Consider the following 22421-nt stretch of genomic DNA (forward strand, 5'->3'; position numbering starts at 1 on the left):
AGAATAAATGAAGCGGATAGCTCGATTTTGTATTTTTTTCTAAGGTTAAAGAGAGGTTAGACTGGTGAGGATCACATATTGCTGAAGCATATTCTAGTTTAGGACGGACAAAAGTTATGTATGCTAATGATTTGATGGACGGGGTGGCAAATCGTAGATTGCGCCGTATGAAACCAGGGGTACGATTAGCCTCGTTAGCGATGTTCATGATATGAGATGACTATGTTAGGTTTTGAGTTACAGTTATACCCAAGTACTTACAGGAAGAGACCGACGACACTTCTGAACCGAAAAGAGTGTATTTAGAAGGAGTATGCATCTGCCGACGATGGAACGAAATCAAATAAGTTTTGGAAATATTGAGAGACATCAACCAACGTTCGCACCAAGTTTGGATTCGGTTAAGATCTTGTTGAAGAATGCCAGCGCCAGTACTGTTAGTGATAGGGCGGTAAATTACACAATCGTCAGCAAATAAGCGGATGGTATAGGAAATACTGGAAGGAAGAAGGTTAATATATATGAGGAAAAGCAAAGGTCCTAGGACTGTAAATTGGGGAACACCTGAAATGACCGGGCTACGTGGAGAAGAATGATTGTTAGCATAGACAAATTGCTCTCTGTTAGTCAAAAAGTTACAAAGCCATTATAATACTAACGAATTAAGATTTAGACACGATATCTTTAGTAGCAGTCTTTCATGCGGTACTTTATCGAAAGCTTTTTTTCGAAATCAAGGAAGAGAGTGTCAGTAGGAACGTTTAGGTCAAGGTTGGAGCTTAGGTCATTAATAAAGAGAGTCAATTGGGAGTCACATGATAGTCCTTTCAAAAAGCCATTCCAGAGTAGGGAGCCCTTCGTAGCGGTAGGTAGAGCTCCTCGACTTTGGTATGGCATGGAAGCCCAGTGATGACGCGCAAGACTGCTTTGTACAGCATCTCTTACGCTTCCTCAGCTGGAAGCAAAGCGCCCTGTAGGTCGCCTTGGCCACTGTGATACCTTGCACTAGCGGCCAAGCGATATGCTGTGATGCCCACCCCGACAGCTGCTGGAGAATCTCCGTATAAGATTAAGCAGTAGAGCCCACTGTTTGCTCAGCTGCCGGCAGTCATTCGGTAGCTCCTCCCGACTCGTGAGCAGGGACGCCGAGAACCGAATCCATCGGTCCAGGGAGCGCTGGAAGGGTTGGCCCGCCATGGTATAAGGAAGGTTCGGTCTCACTCCGCGGCGGTTCCTCGCACGGCGTTTTATTGCATTTTGATCAAAGAAACCTCCATGCCGGCGGGAGTAAGTATATATAGGTCGACGAAAATGTCAACTGCTTGTTGGAGACTTTGGACAGAGGAATTCGTTGTGAGGTTGTCTGCGGCTTCTGTCCAGATTGTTACGTCGTCGGCATTTGCTGTAACAGTTGGGAACAGTCGCGACGCCGCGTACCAGCTTCGCCATCCCCTGCAGATTAAAAAGAGTCAAGCCGGGACCGTTAAGAACTCTTTTCATCCACCAGAAAATATTTTTTGTCGATTCCATTGTTAGGATACACGTGATATTCGAATGAAAGAATGGCTGTCCGGTATGCCCCAGGGAACCATTCTATCCCCGCGTGTTGCTCTCTTCCAGCGGCGCTCTTCGTGCTCGGAGGTTGGAAGAGCATCAACGACATTTTATTCTGCCATTCCGTGGCTCCTATAGTATAATGAAATCGACCAAAAAAATAATGTTCTGGTCGATGATAGGAGGTCTGGACGGTCGCGACTTTTTCAATTCGACGAATTGTTCAACTGCTGTTTCGGTTTTTCCGACTGAAGTGAAACTAAGGTGCTGCATTTTGGGTGTCTGTTCTTGAACCAAATGAAATCAAATTTATGCGACGCAGCGCGGTGTCACCATTCACTCGCCCAATGTGAATGGCGCATGCGCATGGCGCATGCACATGTTTTAACACGTCAAGTGTTCCAAAGGAATGATATAAGGCACGTGAGGTCGTCGCAGACGTAGCATCCTATAGACAAGCGTCAGGCCGTGACGTCACGGAGATGCGGCAGCGCTGTAGTTAGCAGTGACTTTCGTTGTGTAGGCAAAAGCCGGTACCGTGTGCCTTGGGTACGCCACGTTTGAGCGTTTCTGAACGCATTTTGCAATATTCCGGCGAGTTGTGGTGCGGGTGGTTGAACTGCAATGCTGAAGAAAGGCAGCGGCACAAGTTTCCACAAGGTTATCGCATTTAGATATGGGCCAAAGCGATGAGCAGCGGCCGTGGAGCGGGAAAAGTTCGGCGACAGATCGGCTGCGCGGCTAGTATTGCATTTCCGCATCGAAATATGATAGTTGGCGTCTCTTAATACGCATGTTTGCTCTTCAGTCGCGCGGCGAACAGTGCAAGAATCAACGTCTGCAGCTTGTTCGCGTTCTGTCAGGCTCTCATTATGAGAAGTCTGGACGCGACATTCCACGTGGGTGTGACTATAAATTGAACGCAGGGTGCCGTTTTCAGGTGGCAATCACCCGGACTACGTCCTGGGCATCCCTTCGCGCTAAAGAAAAACAGTTGCTGCCAGTCGCCTTCAGCATTCATCGGGCCACTAAGCGCGACGTTTGAAGCATCACTGTAGTCCGGTAGTAGGAATATAGGGCGCGTAGTTTTTTCTCTATTTTCGCTTCCACGAGCTTCAACTTGTACGTTTTTTCACCACTTATCCTAGAAAACGATTAAACGTCGCTAAGGTATTGGCAAAATCATGCGGTGTTATTTCCCATTTTACCTGAATTTCACAATTACTGGTCAATCAGAACCTGGCGAAAACAACAAATACCAGACCAAAAACCAGTTATCAAGCAGAATAAGGCCTGTAATCAGAATGACTTAAAATATTTAGCTCTGCAGAGCAAACGTAACTTCGTTGTAGCTTGAGGTAAACTTATATCCATTCGCCTGTGCACCTCTCTTAAAGCCAAGCGAATTAAAAAAGCATTTTTTTTTTAAGACATTACCAGTGAAGATCGCGTTTGCGTGACTCATTCAAAGCAACTGTATGGATTCAGTGTCCGGTAGTGTTCGGCGTTCTCCGCACTGAAGTGGCTGGACGAGAGCAGGCACATCACAAAGGTTCGTCATGGGAAAAAAATTACCGACGATTACGTTACTTCCTATTGCGAAATTTGAGCGCAGCAAATAAGCTGTTTCACCTTTTCGATAGATTGAGGCAAAGAAATCGAGCAACACATGTATGCGCTATCACAGAATTTTTTTTTTATCTTTCACACGTATTCCTTTAACACAGACTCCATTAACAGTTCTTGACAGTCATGAGGGAGGAGGGAAGAGATAGCAGCGACTGACTGATGCCGCTGACGCCGATAGTGAGTCAACCCCAGCTGCGGAGTTGGTTTCAGGGACAACGCCGCCGATGCCGACACAAACAATATGATACCCTCGCTTCCGCAGCGCTAAGAACCAGGTCTAGCCGTGGGAAGGTGGTCACGTATTCGTCGACGTGCCGGGGCCTACGTGAAATAACCGGCGCGTCGGCAACTGAAGAGCACCCTATCCGCCACACAAGAACAGGGGGGGGACCCTTTCCTCCTCTTTCTGCATGGCGGCGACGGTGTTCTATGCAGTCACGTTATCTTGACTTTCTAGCGGCGTCAGCGGCATCCAGCGGTATCAGTCGGTCGCTGCTAGCGCTGGGGGGATGAAAGGGGGGCGGAGCTGGTTACGAGGCCGACGACAACGCCGACGAAGACGCGAAACCCAGGAACGGACGCCAAAGAGCTGCGCTCTAAAAGCTGCCTCGCGTCGTGCATATGGTTGTTCTTTTTCTAGCACTTAGTGATCGGATATGCTGTATCGCCCCAAATGTTGTGACTGCAGACCTGTATACCTCGTGCTTTCTCGGTTTCATTTAATAAGACAACGTAGTTGACCGCCGTAGCCGCGCCGTTGCTGCCAAATATAGGAGCGCTGAAGGAAGCCTATGCAGCGTTTCGCCAGATAATTCCGTCTGGCGAACAGGTTGAAAAAGTGCTGAACCGCTCTCCGGTCACCAACAAAACTGTTTCTAACCACAAGCGACGCGCAAGGTTTTAAATATGCTCGCACGCGAGTTGGTTTCGAAGGCAGCATCGCTGGGCGCGGGGTAGGCGTGCTACGTTTTTGCCTACACCCCGCGTCGCTGCCGACCGCAGCGCCACCTTTGTTTACAAACGTGACGCTTGTCTATAGCGTTATCTCCAAAATCTTTCACAAAGGCGGCGATGGGTAGAACTCCAGGAACGCTCCCCTCTGCGTACGTTAGTGGACTGCGCCACGTACTAACAAAGGGAGAGCGAAGGCAACACCCCGCTGCTGCTGGCACACTTTAGTCAACCCTGATGAAGGGACCGAGTTGGTCCCGAAACGTTGGACAAAATTAAAATATTGGTTGGCGTCAGTTTTTGCCCTCAACTACCTCAAAAACCCTACCAGACGGACCTCCGTCGAAGATGTGTTCGTTCAACTCATACAGTATGGTGCATTAAAGTTCATCCTTTTCACGTACGCTAGTTTCACCGGCCTTTATTGTTTTATTGCTTGGATGGAAACTGAGAAGTCCTTGCGAAAAGCAGCCGGCGACCTGTTTCATATGCACTACAATTACGGCATCAGGAACTACAATTATCATACCCACATATACCTTTCACGGCGTGTTGCAGCTGCTCGCTTGGTCACATTTCTGAAGTCTGCATCATGTCTGCGTCAAGGCAAAAAAAAAAATGTCAGACGTCAAGCCAAGGGGGCGTAACGTGGTCTCGACCTGTTTTTTTTTTTCTGTCTCAGTCGCACCCGCTTCACTTGGGCACGCCCAGTGAGAAGGCGTGCACTGATTCCCCACTCAACGGAGCAGGGGTGGCCAAGGTGAGACGTCACTCTTGTAATAATTTGTAAATTGCAGGTTCTCGAAGAGCTTTTAAATTTGACTCCAATACTCAAAAAGACCGTGCGCTGTGTTGTCAGATGCTGACACGAAAAAGAGACACGATACTGATAAAGCGCGGGCTATCAAGTGTAAGCTAGCAGGTACTCTCGTGTCGAATTTTGTCAACTTGGCGTGCACAGTGCAAACGTGAACAACTACATAACTAAGTTCGCTCCCTTATAAGCGGCCGTTGTGACAACCTATACGACCACCTTTGGGCAGAAGAACGGCTGCTCCAGAGTGGTAAGAAGGCTTCCGATGTCCGGCCATGTGCGTGCGTTGTGTGCAGAGGACGCCTACAAAAGGCATAATACCAACCCCTTTTGTCAGACGTTTACTCGGTGTGCTCATGCACCGCGGACGCCGTAGCCAGAGGCCGAGTCATCGATAACTTCCCCGCTAGTGTGCCTGAACTATACATGCGGCTCTCCGGTTTCACGGAAGCGTTGCTGTCATTGACTGCTATCCTAGCTTATATCCCAGAATCGAGGGGAACTAAACACGCGACCAACTTTCGTCGCTGCGCCTGTTTTCTCGGCCGGCTCGAACAGCGCCAGCAAGCACAGCTTCCCAACCAAACTGGCATTCGTTTACGACGTAGTTTCGTGCGGCTCTAGCGCTCGGCGACTTAGCGGCCGAATTTCCGATGCACGCGGATTCCAAGCGGCAGTCTGAACGCGACACGCGAAGAAAACATGCTCGCGGAGCAAGAGTTCGTCTGCTATGTGCACCCCAATCATGGCGGCCGGCGCCGGCGCACCGCATGCTGGCATGAAAAATTCCGCACTTTCTACTTAATTATTCAAGACCTAGGGTGTCTTGACGAGGGTGTTAATTATAATCACCCAAGAACCGTACCAGGTATACCTGAAAATAAAACACATTACTGAAATTAGCAGAGCAATTTCATAGATGCACCAAATTTGGTTACATAACTCATACATCACTAAAGAAAACACTTTTCATTGCCTCATCCCCTGTCAATCTCGCTACGTGCCTCTGTTGGTAGCCCGCCTGCGGTTGCTTCTTTCCAAACAGGCTTCACGACCATGTACTACTTCATGAAGCAGCTTATGACACATGCACGATGCAATGAAAAGCATGTGGCTTTTAGCACACTTAAAGTACGCTGTTCGAAGCATGCCAACGTGACCGCGCAAGATTGCCACAACTTATCAGACTTCTTTCTACTAGAAACAAATAATTATGTCGATCATGTTAAGAAATAGTTTCAATTATATATTAAATGCCCTAAAACGCGCCATTATACGTTCGTATAACATCAACACATGTTAAAACATGCTGAGCTATCAAGAAAATAACGCACTCCTTGGTGGTGAGTGACCCTGCCGGCGCCCGTGCACACCAGCTCAGGGTGATGAATACGTGCCCAGCTACATACATGTTTTTTTTTTCCTTGCACAACTTTAAGCGTACCATGCTGTTGTTCAGGTGAATGAGTGCGGCAATTTCCCTGCTATGAAGTACGTTGACTGGAAGCGCCGGTCGGCACCCAGACTTCGCGCTTTTACTACCGCGGCCCATTTCCTAATGCGGCAGTTAATTGCGAGAAACCTATTAGGGCTAATCTAATTTTCCATTTTATGCTACTACGCGGATGCGACAGTGACGCAGCTGGTCAGTACATGCTGCTTCTGCAGTGCACAGGCATGCAGCTGCCGGTAGCTGAGGTAGGCACGGGCAGGCGGAACCTGTTTTGCCTACCGCGCGAAAGTCGCTACTGACATCAGCGGCACCGCATCTTCGTGACGAATTTCGCAGTTCGCACGACGCAACCAGCAGACGTACGTGCGGCAAACGGTGCAACCGGATGATCCGTCATAATGCTTGTAATGCGCTTATCAAAACACGTTAAAGAACCCCAGGTGGTCGAAATTTCCGGAGCCCTTCACTACGGCGTCCCGCATAGCCTTAGTCGCTTTGGGACGTTAAACCCCATCAACCAACCAAACAACCAAAACAACCAGTTGAGTTGCATGGCGCTTTCGAAGTGTGCGCATGCACCGAACGCCAGTCGGCCTGTTGTGGGCAATGGGCAAATAGTAGGGGTGTGCGAATATTCGAAATTTTCAAATATAATTTGAATATTAGATTTTTGCTATTCGTATTCGATTCGAAATTTAAGTATTCGTGTTGTTTCGATTATTCGATCTCATGCGAATATTCGTATTTAGCCGAATAGTTTATTGCGAGCACCGGCGTACATTTCGGTGCGCAAATCCAATCGACGTAGACATAACAACATAGCGGCGTCCAGAGGCATGCGTAATGTTGGGCCATAGCGTAGCTGGCTGTGCTTGTGAGCTTCTTTGTGGCTATACCTGCGAAGCTGGTATAGTCAAAGCTGTGCACGAAGTACCTCGCAATACCTGCCACTTCAGTGCCAAGTGAGAGGGCATTATCTGTGGCTGGAGAAGTCGTTTCAGCTAGAAGGGAACGACTCCTGCCTTACCATGTGGAGCAGCTGGTTTACCTTCACAAGAACCTTTATTGTTCATCCCAGCAACGCGCTTTTGCGCTATAGGCATGCTAGATTCAATCAGTGCTGTGTACTAGCCATTTTCTGTGAAAATTCCACTCTTCTAAGAATAATGTTCGAGACTTCGATACTTTCTGTACAGCCACACACACCTTTTGTGTTCATTTACTTATTGAGAGTTGAACTGTGATGTTCTTGGATACTCAAATAAATGTTTTGCAGTGGTTAAATGCGTCTTTCCTTGATTATTCGATATTCGCTTCGATATTCGGAACTAAGTATTCGTATTCGATTCGCATTCGAAAAATTTTATATTCGCACACCCCTAGTAAATATTATTGAACTAAATGTATACTTATCCTCATAGATGGTAATGGAGCGCAAGGAGAACAAGAATCAAATGGCCGGACTTAGAAAAATACTGGTAAGATCCGCCCGACGCACTCGGGCAAAGAATGCTCCAGGTCCGTCCGACGTGCCTCTACACTGAAAAACACCGGTCGGATCCGCCCGACGTATTCGGGGAAGAAATGTACCGGGCCCGCCTGACGTACGCTTAGCCACATCTATAAATGAATCGTACCGCACGGTTTTGCAAAGCTTCAATGTTATTTATGACGTAAATTTGTTGAAGGCAAGTTTGTGTAAGTGAGCAGCAGTGTGTTGAAAATTCCGCTTCAGAAAGCCCGCGTTGTTACGAGTGATTAGTATTGCCTTTCTATCGTCTCTTTGCTATATAAAGCTTGTTTTTTGTTTGTGAACCTTTGACGCCGATCCATTGGCTGGCTGGAAACCGGCGAAAGCTGGGCACCGAACGACCGCCCCCCTTTGTCACTGGTTGCTGGCTGCCACGCTAGAATGGAAGGCACCCATGGGCGTCCGGAGGGGGGGGCAAGGGGGGGCGGCTGCACCCCCCTGGAAAATCACTCACTCGAACCGTGAGTGATGGCCGCACGTCAGGGGCGGCGGTGCGCTCAGCCAAAAGAGTAAAAGCGGCTCCGCTTCCACGCTTTGGGTCACATCTGCGAAGTGCCGCGTCCGGGGACGCGTCGTTGCAGACATACAGCGGCACCGGCGAGCATGTGTTTCGAGCTGTCTTGAGATGTGTGCCTGTTTCTTTGATCTCTAGAGAGATAGCGACACGGAGGCAGACAGTGCACACCCCGGCCACCGATGAATTCTTCAGGAGGGAGGGACAAATCAGCCGTGTCCATCCCCGCTTTGTCGGGCTGCTCAAGGGCAAGCTGGCGATGAGTTGCCGCCGCCGCCGCTCGCTGTCTCCTCCGATCCACGGGAGAGCGCAGTTCGGTACAAGCGCCGCTTTCAGAATCTTCGGCAAAGGGGATTAGCTGCTTTTGTTCACGGCGACGCAGTCTCCAGAGGCGCCCCCACACCAGCGTTCCTTGCGTCTTCTCCGGAAACCAGCGCCTTTGGTCAAGGCAGCCCGATGGCGCCTGCCTGGCTCGCCTGTCACCTCTGGCTGGGCCTCAAATCCCAACAGCGCCCATGTACTGTGCGATGTCAGTGCATGGTAAAGAGACCCAGGTGGTCGACATTATCCGGAACTCTGTACTAATCCGTCCCTCATAGCCTGAGTCGTTTTGGGGCTCTGAACCCCATAAAAACACACAAAACAAATTTTCCGACCGGAGTGGCGAGTGTCCCTTCCCCTCGGAAGTCGCGCGGCGTTCCTTGCTTGTGCGCGCCTCTGTGTTTGTGCTTCGGTGTTTTTAGTGGCCGGTTGTCAACGAAGCTGAGAACAACCAAGACAGCGGACGAGAAAACGACGAGCGGCGAGTAGTGTGTGTGCAAATACTCGACTGTGCGGTTGCGCGAGCAAGATGGAGCGAGGTGTGTGAAGCTGCGAGCGTGCATTTATCTTGTAAATAAGTTTTCGTTGTATATATAGTCATTTTTTGTTTTCAACGTACGCATTCAACCGTTTTTCCAATCAATGTGTATATATTTTTAATACTACCAACCCCGAGGAACTCCATAGCCAGCTTTGTCTCGCGCGGTCCCGAATGATGGACATTCGACGCTTCTTCAAGCGTCAGCGGTTGTCTGACGAAGCATTATCAAAATGCGCCCCTCCAGATTCTGGTGTGACATGTGACAACGGTGTAGCATTTGAACAGAGTGATGCAAGCTTTTATCACCGCACAGTAGCTGATGTCGTCGACTCCATGGAAGGGACTCTGTCAACAGTGAGTTCAGGTGATGCAGCAGGCCGAGATGATTCCATTTCTCCTTTCTTGGGATTTAAGTCCGGATTTGACCAGAGCGATGCAACCTTTCATCACCGGACAGTAGCCGACGTCGTCGTCTCCATGGAAGTAACTCCACCAGCAAGCTCCGGTCACGCAGTAAGCCGAGACGATTCCCTTTCTCCTTGCTTGGGATTGAAGTCCGGAGACAACATCAAGAAAACAAATAACTTGCCTCAAGAATATGACTTAGGAGAGTTTCTAGGCAAAGCTAAACTCACTGGCATACCGGACTTTTTGAAGTTACGTCTTCTTACTAAGCCATGGTCGCCAAATGTCACATATGATTTTAAGACGGATGTAACACCTGGAAAGAGGCCTTTTCGACATCAATGGCTGGGAGATTACGCCCCCTGGCTTGCGTACTCAGCGACAGCGAAAGGCGCCTTTTGTCGTTTTTGCGTCATTTTTCCTCCGCGTGTTCACCGGGGTACTCAAGGTAGTTTTTATCGTGCGCGCTTTCAGTAACTACAGAAAAATGCACGAGGCGTGCAGGGATCATGTAAAATCCCAATGGCACCAGGAGGCAATGACGGCCTCACAGAACTTTATGGATGTGATGAGAACCCGTATGCAGCAAGACTGAGCACTCTTCTCCACGAAGTGATAGTATCTTTTTGCATTTTTATTAATTTTAATTGTTTCTTCGTTGATAAACTCCAATGTATCTCTCCTAGCCTCGCTTTAATTTGCTGTTTGTATTTTTTCTTTCATGTGTGTATTTTACTTATTTATTTTATTTATATATAAATAAATAAATTTTCTCCGCAAATAGTGCCTTTTTGCTACGAGCATACCCCCCCCCCCCCCCCTCCGGCGCCAGAACCAATGGGGCCCCCCCCTGCAAAAAATTCTGCGGACGCCCTTGAAGGCACCTCTTGAAAGAACCGCCACCCCCCCACGCTCTAAGGATGTTTGCTACAAGTGGGCAATGGTGATATAGTGCTGTATAAGCGAGCTCGAAAATTTGTGGAAAAGATGATGGGTGACTCAATATCAACGAGTCTCGCTTTTCCTGTCCTCGATCTGAAATTAACAGAAGACTCAGCGCAGAGTTCTCGCAGACCTCCCCTTCAGCAGGTCTCGCAGAACCTGGTCGGTAAGTTGAAGGGGGCGGCCCAGAAGACAAGCCGTCTTCACATGTGCTCGACTGATTCGCTGCTCTTGTGGCCGCATAAGAAAGGCGCTGCTGCACGAAAGAGCCGCACCGGTTGAGCAGACCAGGCTGGCTACTACCCAAGACGGACCTCCAGCGGAGCTTCCAACGTCGTCAAAACGCTCACAGGGACTTGCTGTGCGCTGAGAGAAGTTACACACGACTCCTATAACATAAAAAAGCGCTGTGCAGCATGGTTTATGCTACCGACGTTTACAGTTGTAACCACGGTCGTCACCGTGGCTTCCGGGCACCTGAACAACGAATGCTCCAAAAACTGCTTGTTCGTCTTTTCGTCATGCAGCCGGAGCACTCTGCTCTTAAAAAAACAGCCGAATTATAAATAGTACAGGCCAAGATACCGCGCCGAGATTAAAAAGAACTAGACGTTGGTGTTTGCCCGAACACTGTACCGACGGAAGTGTCTCCTGCGACCCGGTCGCAATAACGCAAGCGTTATTTTCACCCGTGACGTCGCATCCGGTTTGAAAAATGACGCCACGTCCGGCCAATTTTTTGTTGTTTTTGTCATGTTTGAGCCCAGCTACAGCCGAGCGAGCCGAGCCGAGCATTGCCAATGCTTGCAGTAGGAGAATGGCCGGACGGTGGGAGGTACGCGCGCTCGTTTTGCCCGTGAGCAATTTCTCTGTTCTTCCTGTCTTTTGGTATGTATTGTATGTATTGAGTGATTGCCCGTTATATGGCATTCGGCATTTCATTTTGAACTTCCTTGCGCCCGAATATTTTGTGTTTGCAGATCACCCAGGACTAGCACTGAGCCCGCTTGCTCGGCAGTGGACAAAGGCCCTAAAGGTGAGACTCGTCTGTTTTATCCTGAGTTCTGCTGAAAAACTCAGTGCAGTTCGACAGAAGATAATATGCGCTGAGTAAGTTTTTGTACCTTTTGTCAGCCCGGCCCAACGTAACTTTTGGTCATGTAAAACACGCATGGTTAGCGTGCGCCCGAAAAAAAGGCGGGAAACTTTTGACAGTAGCCCGGTTGAACTAACCGTTTATGCGATGAGTTTTGTGCGCGGTCCGATTTTTTGTGCCCCCGCTAATAGGAAAGTGTTTAGGTTACTGATTTAATGGTTCATTTTACAGTTGTGTTGCTGTTTATCCATACGAGCCGCTTTCCGAAACAGGGGCACTAATTGCGGCGAGATAAGCGATTACGCTTTGGTGTCTGCAGCGCGTAAACATGTTCTTTTAAATTTATTTTCATTTCAGAAAACGGCACTTGAAAAACCGAAATGCATTTTACTTGTAGGCACGGACCTTCCCGATTCCTGCATCGAGTCCGGCGTTCTCTTGCTGGCGCAGAGGCTGAACAAAATGGGACGATAGAATGCGGAAGCAGCAAAGGCTTTAAGGCGCCACTAGGTGAGCTCTCCACCTCCTGTGAATTTTAAAACTAGTGCTGTGCCACCTGCACTGAGCTTCGGTATTACACGGGGAAGGTGCTTGGACCCACGTAGCTAACTAGCATGGAGCGCATGAGGCAACTGGAAAAGCAAGCTTTCTTTTAAGGCCTCTAAGCTTAAGAGCTTATTACGGGTGATACTGCAAAGAGGCCTTAAGAAGGGGAACATTGTGGACAAAGTGCTTGATGTCCTTTGATATTTTGGAAGCTTGTGAGGTGCATAAAGCTCACAAGGCACTGTTTCAGTGTGTGACAGGTCATTGTGGTTATGATGATTATGTGGCCATTTGCTTTGCACGGGTGAGTGGCAGTTTTTTGCCCTGGCTGTCAAGTAGAAAGAAAAAACAAAGAAAACGTGGGAACATTAACTCTTAATATGGCTTTCACCTGCAGACCCCAGGTGAACAAAGCCTGCCTGTATAGTGAACAAAGCAACTCGACTGTTATGGATCTAGCAAATTATAATTTTGAAAGTGGGCCTCCTGCTGTGAAACCGGGAACGTTTGTGCCCCTAGAGACAAGCAGAGGCGAAAAGCCATAGGCGAATGTAGGTAGGACAGGTAGCTGAACGAGGGAGTAGTTCCCATATTTGAAGCACACATGGAAAGACAAGGACGAGGCGTTGTTTATGTTGTTCCTTCTATGTTTGTCTCTTTTTTTTCCCCCGCAAGTTAAAAGTCGATATTTGTTGTAGTTTCACTTTTTGAGGCAGCCAAAAGATGGAGCTCAGGGATGACTCACACAGCATTAGTGTTTTCGTTTCGTTCCTACTGTTTTGTGTACTTGCACCTCTTCACCTCAAATGCGGCATTGTCATGATCTTACGTGGCGCTATGCTGATAAAAGATGTGTGCGGCGCACCTATGGGTGTGTGGCATTCAGGTTCAAGCACCAACGTAGGGCTTCCAGTGCAGCTGGAATTATGAGAGGAAAAAAAGCCTCAAGGATGTGGATGGGCAGTTTAGCTCTTCAGTTTGCTTTTTGTGAAAAATTCTGTGGCAGGAGGTTACATGTCAGCCCACCCCTTATATAATGCTGCCTTCGGCCCGTTGAGGTACAGATAAACTGATAAATAAACAACAAAAAGTAATTTCTGTTCAAACAGTATAATTTGCAGCCTTGGTGGAGGATTTTCTGTGGCCCCTTCAGGGAGTGTTTACCCAGAAATTGTAGTTATTCCTAAATGCCTCTTGGTCCGAAGAACCAAACAGTAATCAATTGCCCTCATGCCTCTTGGTGAGGGAATCTGAGAGGTCGAAATGATAATTTACCATAGCTGTGAACAGGCTGGGTGTATCGCCGGAGAGAACCGAGGTCATCTACTGGACTGAGGGGTAAGAATTTCGGGTTGGTTAAAGCACAGATGGCTTAACATATCGCCAGACCTTGCACTGTTGGCGTGTGTGATTGTTGCGGTGTGTGTGGCTGGTGAGCTGTCAACTTGGGTGTGACAAAAGTTGTAAGCTCAGCCAGAAATGCCTGTGCTGTTTGAGCTCTGGGCAAGAGCTTTGAGCGAGGCCACTGCACTGTGTCCCTGTTGTACATTTGCCTTTTGTGGTGCTCCAACTTCCTCCTTCCCCCACCTTTGCTCGGAATGTCGCCATGGGACTGAGAGAAAGTGGTGTGATGTAATTAGAGCAGTGGCATGGCCATAAGATCCATCCGCACAGTACCACTTATAGGTTGTTTGCTGGTTTGGCACCGCGGTCAGGATTGAGGTGTACGTTGTTGGGCTAGTCGGTCAATCACGGTAAATACAAGGGGGGGGTACTGCACACAAAAAGACATGGACAAGAACATTGTTGTGTTATCTTCTTGTCCATACTGCGCTTGTTGTGTTATCTTCTTGTCCATGTCTTTTTGTGCACAGTACCCCCCCCCCCCCCCCCCCCCCCCCCCCCCCCCCCCCCCCCCCCTCTTGTATTTACCAGGATTGAGGTGAGTTGTGAGTGGGCCACTGTGGAAAATGACATTAGAGCAGCAGCAAACATGGCACCAATGGTGGAGAGCAAACTTTGATGTCTGTGTTGCCATTGTTGTCAAATTTATTTGTGAGGCCATCAAGGGCAGCACCTGTTCTGAATGCATCGCATAGCAGTAGATCAGAACTTCACTTTTACACTTGGGTCATGGGCCTCACTGCAGGAGGTGTATCAGTCAGTTCAGATTTCACGTTGAGACGCATAAAGTTCAGCAACCTTACTACTCATAAGTACAGTGAAACCTCATTAAGGCGTACCTCGTAGCACTGCAGAAAAACTATGTGCAAAGCGGCAATATGCCCAAACTGAAAGCGGCCTGAATATATCCACTTACCTGGTAAATAATGATTCCTGATCAATTTTTTTAAATGTGCACATGAAACCTTTTAACTGCATAGCTACCGTTCAGCCTCGAATGCGGCTTGAGCAGGGTATGTAATCCGAAGGCAAAATAACCGCTGGTCCTTAAGGGTCCTTAAAGAAGGCTAGCATAGCAGGGGGCGGCAGAAAGGTACGTGGGTGGATGAGATTAAGCAGTTTGCCGGGATACGGCGGCCACAGCTGGCGAAGGACAGGGTTAATTGGAGAGACGTGGGAGAGGCCTTTGCCCTGCAGTGGGCGTAGTCAGGCTGATGATGATGATGACACTGCCATCCTGCTGCAGAACATCTGCAAAGAGCCCTTCACAGGCAGCGTGGCTGTCAGTACTGAGAGCTTCGCCCTGATGCGAGACACACTGCAGCTTATTTAATTTGGGAAGCACGCTATCCATGACAGCGTTGGCAATATGAGAACGCAATGAGATGGGGCTGGACCACAGCTGCACAGTGGCGCAGATCAGCCGGCAACGCAGCAATGATAGGTGCGGCGCATTGGAGGAAAACTGAAATCTGCTGCAGAAAGGCCAAGTCATATGACAGTGATAAGCAGTAGCTATAGCAGTGGCACATCTGCATGGCTAGGGTCGTGGCTGCTCGTACACCAGCACCTGCAAACAGGTTAGTGACGAGCCTCAGGTGTGGTGGGGACAGGCTGGCACCCCCCTTTCCTTACAATGGGAGGGAAGAGTTCTCTCTTTCCAGATGCGTCAAGCAGCTGCAAGTAGGCTACACATGTCAGCAACATGTCTTATTATTAGGGGTGTGCGAATATCAAATTTTTCGAATACGAATCGAATATGAATACTTAGTTCCGAATCATTGTGGGTTTTTTGCGCAAAAGACACGACACAAAGGAACGAGGTAGGCAGGACAAGCGCTTACTAACAACTCAGGTGTTTATTGACATAACATTGCTTAAATACAGCAGCTGCTCTTATCAAACACGAAAAGGGAAAGAAGAGACTTAGCATACATATATCATATCAGCACAGATCCCACCATCGCACGAGTGAATGCATGTTTCGAGCTCTAATTCTGCGCAAGATAACTGATTTCTTTTTTTGAGAGCAAAATTGAAGGATTGCTGACACACGAGTTACCCGATTTTCCTATCTCATTGGCCTCAATTATCTCTCTTCCAAGTTGTGTCTTGCACCGGCGCAGTACTGAAGTTTTTTCGAGCGCGGGAGTGCAGTTGCGGCAATTCCGAATATGGTCAATCATTTTGCTACGTGACTTGTTCTTTACATATCTTGCGTGCTCCCTCAGCCTTTCATTAAGGCACCTGCCAGTTTGGCCAATGTACTGCTTACCACAGGCAAGTGGTATCGAGTACACAACGCTCTTTTTACAGGCCACGAAGCGCTGCTGGTGCCGCTTCGAACAAGCGACGGCCGTATCCTCCGCATTCACTCTCTTGCAAATCCTGGAGAGTTTTTCAGGAGCGTTAAAAACCACTCTAACACCAGCCCTAGCACCGATCTTCTTAATATTATGCGAGATTCCGTGAATGTACGGAATGACCGCCACTTTCTTCCGGTCAACTTGGTCGGGTTTGCTGGCTGGTTTCTTCAGCAGGTTCTCGGCAGTTGAAGCCAGCAAGGCCGTCTGGCAGCCTGCGCTCGAAAGGCGCTGCAACTGGATGTCAAAGCTGCGTCCTACCAAATGCAGGCAGGACTTGCTCAGAGCGTTGGAAAGGCACGATTTCACAATGCCTCGTTTCACGGCTTTGGAGTGTGCCGAGCTGAAGGGAAGCAGGGGCTTGTTGCCTCTGGGTTCAAAGGCCCAACATAGTTCCGAATATCGAATAATCAAGGACAGACGCATTTAATCACTACAAAACATTTATTTGGGCACCCAAGAACATCACAGTTCAGCTATCGATGATGAAATGAACACAAAAGGTGTGTGTGGGTGCACTAAAACTATCAAAGTCTCGAACAAAATTCTTAGAAGAGTGGAAATATCAGAGAAGATGGCTAGTACACAGCATTGATTAAGGCTAGCTTGCCATCAGTACAAAAGCGCGTTGCTGGGATGACGTAAAAGGTTGTCGTGAAGGAAAACCAGCTGCACCACATGGTCTGGCAAAAGTAGTTCCCTTCTAGCTGAAACGACTCCTCCAGCCACAGAAAATGCCCTCTCACTTGGCACTAACCTGGCACGTATTTGCGAGGTACTTCGTGCACAGCTCTGACTATACCAGCTTCGCAGGTATAGACACAAAAAAGCTCACCAGCGCAGTCAGCTGCGGCATGGCCCTTGGAGGAAGAAAGAATTTTCCTTCCATGTAGGCGCCGCCATGTTGTTATGTATCTGACGATAGGGCTTACGGACCGAAATAAACGCCGGTACTCACAATGAATATCCGGCTAGATACGAATATTCGCGTCGGGTCAAATATTCGAAAAAAACACGAATACTTGGATTTCGAATCGAATTCGAATACTAAAAATATAATATTCTAAATATATTCGAAAATTTCGAATATTCGCACACCCCTACTTATTATGTCAGTGTGGCGTATGCATTAAAGCACTCATGAACTTTCCTTTTAAATCATATGCATTTTAAAAAAAACTGCAGCCAGTAGTTTTTTAAACTTTGGCACATCCGTATCTTTACCTTCTCTCAGTATTGGTCACCTGCTAGAAAACTGGAAATCTGCTCCTAATAGAAATTTGGCTTGCTACAAAGACTGCTCCAAAATGCTCGTGGCCATTCCCTCCTCTCTACATGCTGTGTGGTGTGTAATATTCATTTTTCCCATGGGCATTGTCACATATGGCAAGCTGGGTGGTGTATCATTGTTTGCATAAGAACTTAAGGGCACTGAGAAATTCCCTAGGCAGACGCTTGGCCACCCACTGATTTCAAGGTGATTGCACTCTGCTTTTCAATGAATGCTAAATCCTGACGCGATGGTGTCTGCAAATTTTTTTGCCACCTTCCCTTTTTTTTTTGTCTCCTTCATTTATTATTTTTTTCTTGGATGTTGCAAGTGCTGTTTTATGCACGAAGCTTGAATTAGGAGCTTCAAAAAATTTGATTGCTGGTCTGCACACGATTGTCTCCATGTCCAGGTTTTGCACTATTTCGTAATCCCTGGCATTTATTGGCACTTTCACTTCATTAAAAATTGTGTGTGTGTATGCTGGCACAAATTTTGGAAAGCTCCTTTTTTTCTAGCGCTCGCAAGTTCTTTCCATATTTTCGTTTTTCATGGGGCTGGAGCTTCATGGCACATCCAGTCCATCAACTATTCTTTGGCGTTTTCAGATACTTTGTCCCATTGCACTTGTGTAGTGTGGAGGAGCCGCCGCTGCTCTTAAGATGCTCCGTCTCCTTGCTTTTTTTTCATAGCCTTCTCCGCAGTGCTCAGGTGCATTTGGGCAAAGTATCGAAAAATGATGACTAGCTTGGCTGGCATTTCCTCTTGGTCTCTGAATGCACCATGCCGTCAGAATTTGACGAAATTATGGACATGTACACCAGGGAATCGTTCCACAAAGTTATCCAGGATTTATATTGTGAAGAAAAATAGCGTAACACGCATAATTTTTGGGTTTGTTATACGGCACATTACACGAACCAAGAACAGAATAGAATAGCAAGGTTCTACTATATTTCTCTGAAGGGCTGTGATGGCTTTACAGGGTGTTTAGCAACCTTGAATCATCAGGGGAATTTTTTTTACGTGGAAAAATGAGTGAATTGTGAGGGATACGGTCAAGAAAGTGGCCAAGTTGGAAAAAAGGACTGACTGAAATTAACGCAGTGGTCTGCCACAAGTTTCAACGGTACTGCGAGTGCCCAGCACACGGTCTGTTCACATTGGCGTGGCATATTTTTGCTTCTAACATGCATGAGGCATGGCAGCCTGTCTGTTTTGGGTGTCTTTTTCTTGTCGTCCATGATGTGAGCATTGTATATACTGGTTCATTCTGAACAGGTTCCCGGACTCGACAGTTAACTTGGGCTGGTGCATATGGATAGACATAGCTGCATTCAAAAGTACTTTCTGTGGAATAAGCCGTAGTCATAGCAATGTAAAGAATTCATGCACTTTCAGTGTACTCATGCGAGGAGCCACGCCACCCTAGCGTGGCATCAAAATCAAACTGAAAATCTTGCTCTCAGGCCTCGTCAATCTTGTAGGCCATTGCAGAAACAAACAGGCTAGTTTCTGTATGGTTCGAGCTGTGATAAGGTCATAGGAAGCTGATATTTTTTATGGAAATCTCTTGGTGCTTCTCCCATGGCATTGCTGCTGTCGAAAGGGATGCCAGTGTGAGCATAGGGCGCCTTCATTGGAAAGGCAGGAAACGGCAGTACTTTTCACTGATGGAAAAACCATCCTTTGAAAGCCTGAAATAATCTCTGGCAGTACAATGGGCAGTTTATGAATCCCCTGAAAGCATGCGGAGTGTTTTGTTTAGATAATTTTCCAGCATTTTCTCAAAGTGGTGCTCTTTGTTTCTTCTGTAAAAGCACATATGACCACCACTCTTATGAACCATTAAAAGAGAGCAGGAACTTGTGAGCATAATTTTAAGAAACTTCCAAATCTAAGAGCCCAGGTCACTGAGGCACTTTTCGTCTGGTGAGAAGGAAAACAGCTGCCGAAATTGCTGCACAGATTTTGAATTGAAATGTGCCAGCATTTGTGGGCCCGTTATGGCTAGGGATTCCAGTGTGGTTAAACCCATACACAAGAGTTAAGCGGGCCATGTCCCGTCAAGAATGATGCATCCGGGACAGCATTCCACGGTTGGAGCTGTCTCTAGGTGTCACGAGGCAGCGTGGAAGACAGTCTTGTTAAAGCTCTCACTCACGTTGTAGCTTAAGCTGCTGTTCATTGATTTTTTGTGTAATCTTTTGTTTCTCAGCAGTGTGCCACATCACGTCATACGCCTTTTCAGTGCGAACTGTGGCAAGAGCACCTCCACTTGCCAGCTTGCAAATTCAAGCTGTCAGGTTTTTCCCTGCACACAGTTATGCTTTAGGCAAATTTTACCATTCTACATGATTTCCCCTCATTCATTGAAATGCTCGGTAAGCATTAGGATGTGATAAATTATGAGAAGTAAAATATTGGTGTGGAATAGTCAGTTTTATTGCTGCATTTTGAGGAAACATGTTTGTATTGTAATTTTAACTATCTGTATTGATATCTGAACTACTCTAGAATATTCAGTTGTATTTGCTGTGAATTTTATTACTATTGTCTGCTTCAAAATGAAAAATTTGATGTTGACACGCACTTGGTAGAGAACATCAAATGCTGGGAAGAATAAAGAAAAGGGTAGCCACCTATAATAAAGAGATGGACTTCGTAAAAGGGGCTTTCTCAAACAGGGGAAGCAAATCTCTTGCAATGCAGCTTTTGCGGCTTCATTAATTTTTTTCTGTGAATTGATCATGTATACTGTCCATTATTATCGACACTATGTTTCTCGCTTCGGCCGTTGGGAATTCAAAATTAGTAGCTTGCTGGACGCCCAGTTTTAATTTTCTTTGTTGAATGCTTCAGCTCGCCTAGATAGCATATTTAACTCGGGAATGCATTTAACGGCTACATTTTAGTCTTTTTGTCTGCAGATTTTTGTTATTCCGTCCACACCGCAAGGAAACTCGACTATGTAAAGCACGCAAAAAGATATTTGTTTGAGTGGGATTAGATTCTTATTTTATGTGCAATGTGGATAGCAGCAATGCACTGCACTGTGAGCATTTCATCCAATGCAAGCAGATGCTGCTTTCAGTTGGCATCTAGATCACAAAGGCTTATCCAAGCTGCAACGGGAACAGCAACATTGCTGAGAACTAGCTCTAATTTCATACGCAGCAAAGCACAAGGAAAGCAAATATTTATTTTAAAAATACATTGTACAAAACAAATTTTATCTGCTTATGAATGCACAATATACTCGTGAGATCACCAAAAAGACTCCCAGAAATTTTTGCACCCTTTTATCCTTTTGGAATGGGCGGAGTGTTCCAAAGCTAAATACAACGCTGAAATCGCGTATTCCGACTTGAGATCGTCCCAAGTGAGCTGCTTGGTTTCAGAACTCGACGTTGCCCCTCACCCGCTTGGCTTTGCTAAGCATGTCATAGTACCGGCCGGCAATTCAAAATGCCCTGCTATGCACAGCATGTGTACGAGAGCAGACGACGCCGCAGTCCCTTTGTCTACTTTTGGAGCCCGCGTGACCAGGGTTGCTGCTCTTCCTTGGGAGTGACGTCATAACACACCCCGGCGCTCAGAAAGCGAAACCGCTCAGTATAAGTAACACGGTAATAAATTATTTATAGTGCATATATGAATCATGCAGCATGTGTCATGTATATGTGCCCTGGGGCAATGCAATATTTGAAACAAAGACGCCAACCAAAAATTTGGTGTCCCCCCCCATTTTAAGGTTTTGGGTTTAGCATATGGAGCTTTTGACCTCCTGTGTGCCAGCGTCGGAAGCCGCAAAAGGAAATGCGTCAGTGTTGTGGACTGGCGAAGCTTAACTGCCAAGATTTGAAACCTGATAATTTGATTCTCTTAATTAGTACTGGTCTGACCCAGTGAAACCCTTTTGTTGTTTGTCTTGACTATTTTCATTCTCTCTTGAGCTTTGTGCACACTTCTTTTTGTGTGTGGTTCTTCCAGCACATCTTCAACAATGTTGCTTTTATCCTTTTTTGAAGATCTTTCAAATGTCCATGCACAAGGCCACTAAGGAGTGCGTAGGCTGCTGCGATAGTCTGTTGGCAGATGTTTAACAGTACCTTTTGCTGGGCTAGTTGGTGTGACATTGTGTTCAGGAAATTAAAAACAGCCCTAAATTGTACACAAACCACACAGAAAGACAGCAGCGCCCGTCCTGTCCATCTTTCTGTGTGGTTTGTGTAGAATTTAGCGCTCTTTTTACTTTCCTGAACACAATTGGGAGATGTCCTTATCTTTTTCTCTCTTGCATGCATTCCATTTTTTTTTTTGAGCATTTGTTTGTGGGTTTCTCTTAGTGGTTTATTAGTTGCATTTTACTTTTCTGAGCTTGCCCACTTTTGTTTTCTCTTTTCATGGCATCCAACCCTGCATATGGCTGACACTAGGGGAGGGACTGCAGCAACCGACCTTGCATGACGCAGCATTCTCTGGTCCAAGGCACCTATTCATCGTTCCAGGCTACTGGCTCAAGAACGTGCTCACAAGTCTGCACCTTGGCCTACAAGCAGAATGACAATATACCCATTGCTGCCAGAACTGCTGTGCCAAATAAAGTATTCCTACCAACATGCCTTGTCGGTGATTAATGAAGCATATGAATAGATTACTAACAACTTGGCTGGCCCTATAGAAAAATCATGTTTCAAAACAGTCGGTTGAGACCATACCCAGCCTCCACATTGTTTCCTCTGCAGAGCCGCATATTGCCTTTCTGTTTATGCCCCTGCAGCAGAAAATGCTGCACAAAGTTAATGCGGAAAAGAAATTTCACTGACAAGCTGCTCTGAGACTACTGCTAGAAGGGTACTGAAGCCCAGTGAAAATGTAGATCAGATAATGAATATTCGTGGGCGCTGCATGTGTACTTTCAATGCATAGGAGGGACCATCCCTTGATGTGGGATGCTTCTGCCTATACCACCACCTCATACAGCACTGACAGTGCTAGGAAATAGTGCTGAATATTGTAATCTGGGTGCTTTTAACTGAATGGTCTTTGTTGGTATTTCAAAAAGGCTAGGCAACCATCCTAGC

The 22421-nt window shown here is 47.0% G+C and overlaps 1 long non-coding RNA gene across 2 annotated transcripts; it reads left to right on the forward strand.

Moving 5' to 3' along the window:
- The first annotated feature begins 11300 nt into the window (after window positions 1-11300).
- On the forward strand, window positions 11301-21954 carry LOC149370762 (uncharacterized). Of its 2 annotated transcripts, none has more exons than XR_016286185.1 (4): window positions 11301-11543; window positions 11636-11691; window positions 12149-12261; window positions 21774-21954. It is a non-coding gene; the product is annotated as an uncharacterized LOC149370762 (long non-coding RNA). The 2 variants fall into 2 exon arrangements; XR_016286180.1 differs by having other exon boundaries at window positions 11301-11511.
- The last annotated feature ends 467 nt before the right edge of the window (window positions 21955-22421 follow it).

Source organism: Amblyomma mixtum, chromosome 1 (assembly GCF_055824585.1).
Source record: "Amblyomma mixtum isolate Tamu chromosome 1, ASM5582458v1, whole genome shotgun sequence".
Classification (NCBI taxonomy): Eukaryota; Metazoa; Arthropoda; class Arachnida; order Ixodida; family Ixodidae; genus Amblyomma; species Amblyomma mixtum.